Raw genomic sequence first — 8,564 nt, 5'->3', positions numbered from 1 at the left:
CAGCTACTTAAGGTGCCTTACTTTCCCGAACAGTTGACTGCTAATCAACGGAGTAAAAATTTATAAGATTTACTAAGTTAGTTTTTAATTTTACTTTTAAACAACAAATATGATCGTTGAAAATGTTACATTACCTTAAAATGTTAACTGAAGCCAACGCCAATGGAACACTTTGCAGCCAAGCATTTTCTCTCGATCGAAAAAACAATCACCCGCCGGTCGCCAGTTAATCGGGATCATATGCTGAGGTTCCGCCCAATCAACTTCAAAACAATTTCGAAGCAGGTCCATCAAGCGTATGAAAGCCGGTGCTGGGCATCCTCTATGTAGCTAATATTATAGCAAAAATTGTTTTCCCCATAGACAACGTTCTAGCTAGAAATTGCAGTGCTCCAACCGAGGCCCCTGGTAAGTTTCACCATTCGAAGCCATCATTGTCTGCATTACCAAACCTTGTAGGCTGAGAGACCTGAGGCTGGGATGTTAACTGCACTTGGACAACGCATCCGGATTATCCTGCAACAAGTACAAGGCTTTTCCCACTTCCGCTCTCGCTTGCCCCTCTTGCGACTTGTAGAATTGCTTCTTCAGCAAACCATCTATTGATCACTCTTCCAGGGGGGTAATATTCACCGGTCATCATGAGCCGAACCGAAGCAATTCGCGACAATTATCTTATATCACTAGCAAAATCCCGGAAAAAACGATCAATGGACGTTCGAGTAAACTTACAACATCACTTCCGACGGATTCATGTTTAACTAAAACGATACCCCAACGAATTTCGAACCGGCAAACAATCACACAATACAAAACATTCGGGTATCTAAATCTTTCCGTAATTCTTCCTGTGATCGAGACCTAAATGCACTCCACACTTCTGTCCCGACGAAAATTAGCGTTGAGCAAATGATTTTCTAAAATTTTAACCGGGCATTACCGAAAGCAAGATGAATATCAAAATCAAAACAAACGACGGAAAACGAAAAATTATTTAGTACAGATCCATGCCATCCTGCAGAGAACGCAGCCTATGTATAGACATCCCTTGAGAATGGCACCGTTCGGTTGCAGGATGGCATGGATCTGTACTAAATTATTTTGGAACATTTGCAGGATGGCATGAATTTAGCTATCCGGCGCCATAATATAATGCAAAAATATAAGTTTAAAATGTTCAATCATACGTCAAGCCAGTGTTAGCGTGAGAGCTTTGTTATGATCTTTTTAGTACAGATCTATGTCATCCTGCATCGCCTGGCAGAAAACTTTCCTCAATTACATCAAAAATCGAGAAATCTGATTCAACTCAAATCAATCGATTGGATTCGTCCCGGTCGAACCTTTTTCAGAAGCAGCGGCTGTAGCTAAGGCGAAAAATGGCCCTTAGGCAGCGGGAAGAACAGATCAACTTCAGATCAGGTTAGTAGCTGATTTGTTATGCTTTAAAATTTAAAAAATTCAAGTTAAAGGGATGTTACTAACATTTTTTTTTCTAACTTTTCCAGCGGCGGAATCGGCTTCTGTTGTCCTGTTAGCAGGACAGGATTAACGATTCATCAACAGTCGACGGAAATTTCTAGATTTTATGAACTCCTTCAATTAAACGTCGACGTTGTTGGATCTAACATTGTTCGCCGCCCCGTTTACTCACTTCCGTCATGCGCTGGACGATAATGTGTGACCACAATAAATTCGTAGGATGCGGATGCCAGACCTTTTTGTTCACCACAAAAAATCTCCCAGGATTCCTCAACAGTCGGCTTTGCCTTCCCAATTCGATCGCACTGACGCGTCCAAAAGACTTTGGTCAAGGTATTTCAATCAGGAGGAACTTTGATAGGGCAGAAGTTCGAGGTAAGTTCTAACGAAAACATAAATTTTAGTCTAAAGTCAAAAACCTCCAACATTCACTGCAGGTTCGCGAGAAAATGGAATCGGCGGCACAGCAAGGATGACGGAGGCAAACGTCGAGTCATCCGCATGAGTGTACGCGAGCTACCAAGCCGCCTTTTTAAAGCACCAGTCTAAATCTAGAAAGTTAGGGTGAGCAGTCCGAAGTTTCTTAGAGTCATTTTTTTTTTCACCAGTGCTGAGCATCCGCATTCCGAACTACAGTACCGTTAATAATTGTATAGAAATTGGAAGCACGCGCACTGTCATTTCGACTTTGAACATCCATAACTTTTTACTCTGTAAGATTGATCAACTATCACACTATTATATCACAAAATTTGAGCTTTCTAAAGTTTGTTTGGCCTGAGATATAGTAGTTCTACAAAAATCGGACTTTTTGGACTTTTGCCATTCAAATTGCAATATCTCAGAAACTCAATGCTTACTCAATATTCCAACAACCACCCTGCAAAATTTCAGTAAAAAATGTTGCGTATTTCCTGAGATATTGCAATTTGAATGGCGAAAGTCCAAAACGTCCGATTTTTGTAGAACTACTGTATCTCAGGCCGCACAAATTTTAAAATAGCGTGATAGTTGATCTATCTTACGCAGAAAATTTGATCAAGAAATATCATCAGAGTGAAAATTTATGGATGTTCAAAGTCGGAGTGACAGTGCGCGTGCTTCCAATTTCTATACAATTATGAACGATACTGTAAATTTTTTCGATCGGCTGCAAACAAGGAAGAAGGAAATGTCTCGTATAAAATTACCCTTTAAAATAGTAACGCTCATTGTTAACAAAAATGATTGAAAATCATCAAGAGCGCTTCTGACTACATTCCCTTTCCACAGAAGATTTTCTGCAAAACGGTTGCTGTCTTGACAGTTGAAACACGATTTAGTCAGTTTTTTAGTTAAATCTGAATTTTCGTTTCTGGTAAATAGGAATGTTGATTTTAATTTTTGTACCAAATAATTCAATTTAACTTCCGGAATCTGATTTTGTACGATCTCCGGAATGAGAAAATTTATTTGCATCGAATTTTAATGAAAATATCCTGAAATTTATATAAGGATTGAAATTTATATAAGGATTTTTTTCATATGTTTGATTAATTTGTATAGAAGTCCCTTTTAAATACAGGGAAACGCCTTATGAAGTTTAAACTATAAAGTTTGATGTGTGCCAAATTTGGTGGAAATAGTTTGAAAATTAATGGGATTCTATCACCTATTATATTGAATGTATATGGGAGCTCCCTCATTTTAACAGTGGCAAAGGGGTTTCAATACAATGAATCATCAGAATATGTCAAAATTTGTCCAACAAGACAACAAATAGATTCATGCTGCAAAAATTTGATTCGCCACGAAATTTTATGGAATATGCTTAAAAATTGTATGGGTGTTCCATATTTTATGTTAATTTTGTATGGAAGCCCTTCCTGATTTGAAAGTATTGTTGAAACCATCTCCTACCCTCTCATACACCCAATTTCACGTTGATCGGAACAGTAGTTTTCTAGTCTATAGAGAACAATCAGACAGACAGACAAACATTCATTTTTATATATCTATATAGATTTTTTTTTTCGGAAAATAAAAATAAGACTTAATTTTTTTCAGCTTTCCCGGACACTTCAAGCTTCAAGCCAAGTGTCACCCAACACCTACTGCTGACCAATTGTACTTATCTATTGTCGTATAATTGAGGTTGTTGAACCCTACCATAAATAAAGTTGTACCAGTGGTTGTACTTACTCGAAAATGAAAATTTCGCCGGATGGAAAATTACGTGAAGCGAATCCCTATATTGATAAAAAAAAAATAGTGTTGTAGACCTAAGCAAACAATTGTGAACATACAAAACGAGTTTGGCTCCTTGAAGCCTCAAGGTATAAGCCGTTTCGAATAAAGAAATTAAAAAAATAAATAAATAAATAAATATATTGCAAAAAAAATACTTGTGACTTAAAAAAGCTGGACAAATGTATTACCTATTTATGCGTTTTATGAAATAACTTGTTTATCTCTATAAAAAAGGCATTAAATATGTTAAAAAAACAACGAACAAAACAAGCCGAATCCTAGAATATTTCTTTTTTTATTAATATACTTATTATATATAACTTTTTTCCCAAATAGGTTTATTAAAGTCGTGCACTTCTAAAGGATGTGTGTGCCAATTTTATCAATTTCTTTATACTTTGTTAGCAGGAGACTTGCGGCATCTCAACTATTAGCATCAAAACTACTTTTGGGAAAGGAAAAGGGTGCGAGTTTAATTTACATGATTTTCTTGATTTGAAAAATCAAAATGATGATGATGCCACCGACCATTCAAACGTAGGTCATTATAAATTTTAGAAGCAACGTAACTGTAACCGGTGGCACCTCTCTACTAGTCCTTATCCAAACTATAGCCTTACGAAACAGGGAATTCTTTTAATTTTTCTCTGGATTTTCATCCCGAAGGATGATTCATCCTTCAACGATACAGGGAAGTAAGTACAGTTACCATTCCATTTTTATTGCCTTTTTAACTCTTTCCGTAACGAGTTGGTCATACGTGTTATCTTTATCCAATGATCAAATAATCAAATAATGGCAATACAGCATATCGTCAAACAACAATAAAAATATTGAAAACCATAGCGAGCTCACTTTTTGGTATTTTAAGCTTATTAAACTTTGTTTTCCGAAAAAAAAACAGACAAACACACTTATTTAACACATTTATTTTATTTGTAAATTTTTGTATCGAAGAATTTCAATTTCATATTATATTCCGCACTTCCAGTCGTATGTTCCGAATGTTTGTCCGGTGGTGGTGCTCAAGAGACTTTGCCTCTACTCGATTTCGAGCTGGATTTGAAATATCATCGCTTACTATCAAAACTGGAACCCATAAGATCGACTGAGAGATGGCCAAACATCCCCAGTGACAGACATGTGTCCATTGGGATACTCTCTTCTTCTTCTTGTTCTGCTGTTGATTGTACGGGATACTCTCCGCCGTCGATTATCTGATGAATTTCTTCTAGTAAATATTTGGCATACAATGGCTTCTACTTGATTTTGACACCAAGCATGGCTACATCTTTAGTTCAACAGCGAGCGGATTTGACGATTTCATCCGGATTCAATATCGTCTCTTCTATTCGTTTGCATCCTTCTACCACAAACAGCTAAGTGAGAGCATCGTCTTCAAGGTGTAGGTGATAAGGTAACCCAAGGCAAACTAGTGCGATAGACCTTAGAAGTCGAGATCCATTGGATAAGCTTTCTACAATAGGGAAACATACAACAATTTTATTCTTGCTGAACCTCAAATCGGAATATTTTACTTACCGGATCATTTCTATAATCGCATCTCATTTCTATCCATTCATGCGCTTCTATCATCGAACCGCTCAATTTCCTGCTGCAATCGATTGCTGCGTCGGAACTCCGATTCATTCCTACCAGTACAAAAATCATGTTTGTTCTGATTATAAAGATCAAAAAAATCTTCCTTAACAAAATGATTGCAAATTGCGACAATTGGTACGTTATGACAACAAAAATAAACTACAACGTTGTTTTATGTGGATGTTTCTAATAGGAAGTTTCCGATGTTTTCAACTCATTTTGACTAAATCGTTCATAAATGTCCTTCACAAAAACGAGTGCAGTCACGCACCGGACTCATCACTCATGTTTGCCAATGGAAATAATCTGGCTCGTCCCGTTTTGACTTTAGGGTTATTTCACGTAACGGTTATCTAGCATAATGTGACCTTTCGCATAATACAAATTTTTTTCATTATAATTTGTTATGCCAACTAACTATTCGGTCAAACGACTTTCCGGAAAATAATGCCAGAATTATCGTTCCACGCCGATTGTGCTTTTTGTGTTGATGATGGTGATGGGCATTCTACATATTTGTGTCTCTGTTTTATGCTTTGTTAACGATAGCTACTCTTCTCAAAGCAATGAGTTCTCCAAGTCGTTGATTCAATCATCGGCACTGTCAGCTCGCTTTGCCTTCCGCTGTCGTGGGCTTTGCTTCGGGGACACTTTGTCGCCCTTGGGAGAATTTTCTGGAAGAAACAAACCACTTTCGTTAGTGGGCTAGTACAATTAAGTATTAGGACTTCCAATTTTCGTTCATTGAAGATTTTGAAGTTGGTTATCGAAATATGTTCCAGAAAGAAAGTCTAGTTTCTATAAGAAAAAAAATACAAGAAAAACTTACGAATCCTCTTGAGTGTTTCTTGTGGAATCCATTCATAGTCCACATCCTTGGTACTTGTGGTTCCGGTTTCCACGGGCAGCTGGGGAGCGTTTACGCTTGCCATACGATCCAGGAATTGTTGGCCGAGCACCAGCAACAAAACTACAACAGCCGCCAGGAACACGTACAGGAAGAACGTTTCCCCATCCAGACCCTCATCGATTTCGATAATCGAAACGGTTTCATTGAAGACGTCTTCGGAAAACTGATTTCCGCTGGCGTCACGGTAGTTGAGCGCAATGTTCAATCCGAATGGCCGACCGGCAAACGACAAACGACCCGGTTTAATGTCTCAGTTGTAGGCAATAGCCGAAAAGTTTTGAATGAAGTAGCTGAAATCCATGGGATACCGGAAGAAAGCTTCGATTCTTTCTACTATGATATCTTCACTTCCCTTATTGGCGAATCCAACGAGGAATTCGACAGGATTTCCGGCAGGCAATTCCAGTTGAGTTCCAGTAACATAACATAGAGAGGCCTTGTAAATAGAAGCATCTGGCGATTTCGTCGTTTCTGGTTCCTCATCTGTTTTCGGTTCCTCGTTTTGGGTTACCGATGCCTCATCGGATTCAACTTCCACATCCAATTCCTCGTCTAATTCATCCTCGGTAGCATTGGCCCTGAACCGGAAGCCTGCCAGAAATAGAAAAACCCAAAGTTATGGTTACGAAATGCCACGTCGAAGTGAAAGTGATAGAACTTCTAATGAATTGAAACTTACCGTTGTCCGCCGTAAGGAGAACCGCCGAAAAAACCAGCAAAGCAAAGAACAATAGTTTCTTCATCGGAAGTAACTGTTCTGCTACTTGAATCACTGAGTTTATTCACAAAATTTACACTTTATTTATTCACTGGAAAAGACACTTACATCCGCTAGCGCAAACCGTGATAATATGAGGTAGCCAAATCCGCTTAGCCGATCGAGCTGCACGGCTGGACGTTTTGCGATGAAAACGTCAGTAAACGTGCCAACCCAGGCTCTACCTAAAAGGATCTGTTTGATGTGAACTTTCCGGATTGAATCCGAAACGTTTCCACTGAAATCTGTATACTACGCGAGAGTAATCTGTACCGAAAAACAACTTTGACGGATTTAATGGACACCCCAAAATTTCACTATTACGAATAAGAGAGCAAAGCAATACGCAACCAAAACATTCGATTGGCTTGTACTAAATTGGCTGCACACTGTTCTAAACACTTTTAGTACATTTGCAGGATGGCTCATTTGCCGGATAACTATTATCCTCTATTTTTCAATTTTCTCGGCATAGTGAATGTTAACTTATTGAGTTGTCGAGTGCAGCGGTAAATTTATTAGTGAATGCGTAATAAAAGTGTGAATCGGGTGATTGGGTGACTAACAGCAGCAGGCTGCTGCCGCTCAGCCTGATGCAGTTAGTTGTTAGGTTTGCTGCTACTGCTGCTGTTCGGTTTCTTTTCCTTGCTGCATTATTTTACAGCGTTCGAAAGCCTGCTTGAGTATCGATTTAAGAACGCTTGAAAAGAAGAATCTGAAATAATATTCATTGCCAGGTTGATATTCTGATAACCTCTACCTGTATACACTCGTTTGCTCATGGAATCCATAGCGAATGTGCTAGGTTTTTTTCCTCTGAACATTCGCCGTTTGGAAGAAGGGACGTAAGCAACATTGAAATTGGCAATCAAGGTTTTGTTTCATTCGTCATTTTGGAAGTCTTAAATTTTATATATTAAAAGGGTTTAAATTGATTGTTTTATCAATCACATAGGTAGATAATGTTATAATGAAGCTTTTTTAGTGAATATCTCTATTTTTCAAATTTTGTTTCATTCGACGTAATGAAAGCTCACGCGAGATATATTTAGTACTGATCGCTGCCATCCTGCAAGTGTTCTAATAAATTTAGTACTGACTTTGGCATCCTGCAAAATGCACGCAGCCGGTCCACAAAACGTCAATGTCAATGTCAATCTGAAATGTTTTGATCTCGATTTTGTTTTGTGTTGGGTGTTCATAACATTGACATTGAAGCCAGCTATTCGTATCATTCGTACGCGTATTTTCCTCTATCTTTCGGACTGGATGAGGTATAAAAGCTTTCTTGTTTCGATCCAGATGCGTTGTCTGAGTGCCGGTAACATACAAGGTTTCTGTCTATAACACCATGGAGTTGGCATCCGTAGCTACGTTTGAACGATTTAGCCGCAAATCCCAGCCTACCAGTCTCAGTAATTTAGGCACTCATAGCTCTGCTAGTGTAACTAATCCAACTTAGTTAGCCGGAGTTGTATAAGGATGAATATGTATCCCGGAACATCCTTCAAGATGTGAAACGGATTACGCAATAACGAAAGAATTGAACATCTTGCCAAACTAAAGGAAGGCGCCAACTTCAAA

General features: G+C 38.4%; 1 long non-coding RNA gene and 1 pseudogene across 1 annotated transcript; one reads left to right on the top strand and one right to left on the bottom strand.

The window, feature by feature from the left end:
• The first annotated feature begins 1,020 nt into the window (after nt 1-1,020).
• On the top strand, nt 1,021-3,833 carry LOC129760995 (uncharacterized). The gene is made up of 5 exons (XR_008740421.1): nt 1,021-1,035; nt 1,117-1,422; nt 1,509-1,857; nt 1,920-2,046; nt 3,529-3,833. It is a non-coding gene; the product is annotated as an uncharacterized LOC129760995 (long non-coding RNA).
• Nucleotides 3,834-4,624: 791 nt separating this feature from the next.
• Nucleotides 4,625-7,415, bottom strand: LOC129760994 (translocon-associated protein subunit alpha-like; annotated as a pseudogene).
• Nucleotides 7,416-8,564: the final 1,149 nt, after the last annotated feature.

This window comes from Uranotaenia lowii, unplaced genomic scaffold (genome assembly GCF_029784155.1).
Source record: "Uranotaenia lowii strain MFRU-FL unplaced genomic scaffold, ASM2978415v1 HiC_scaffold_955, whole genome shotgun sequence".
In the NCBI taxonomy this organism is placed as follows: domain Eukaryota; kingdom Metazoa; phylum Arthropoda; class Insecta; order Diptera; family Culicidae; genus Uranotaenia; species Uranotaenia lowii.
Note: the sequence above shows the minus strand (reverse complement) of the source record. Positions and strands in the feature narration are given on the sequence as shown.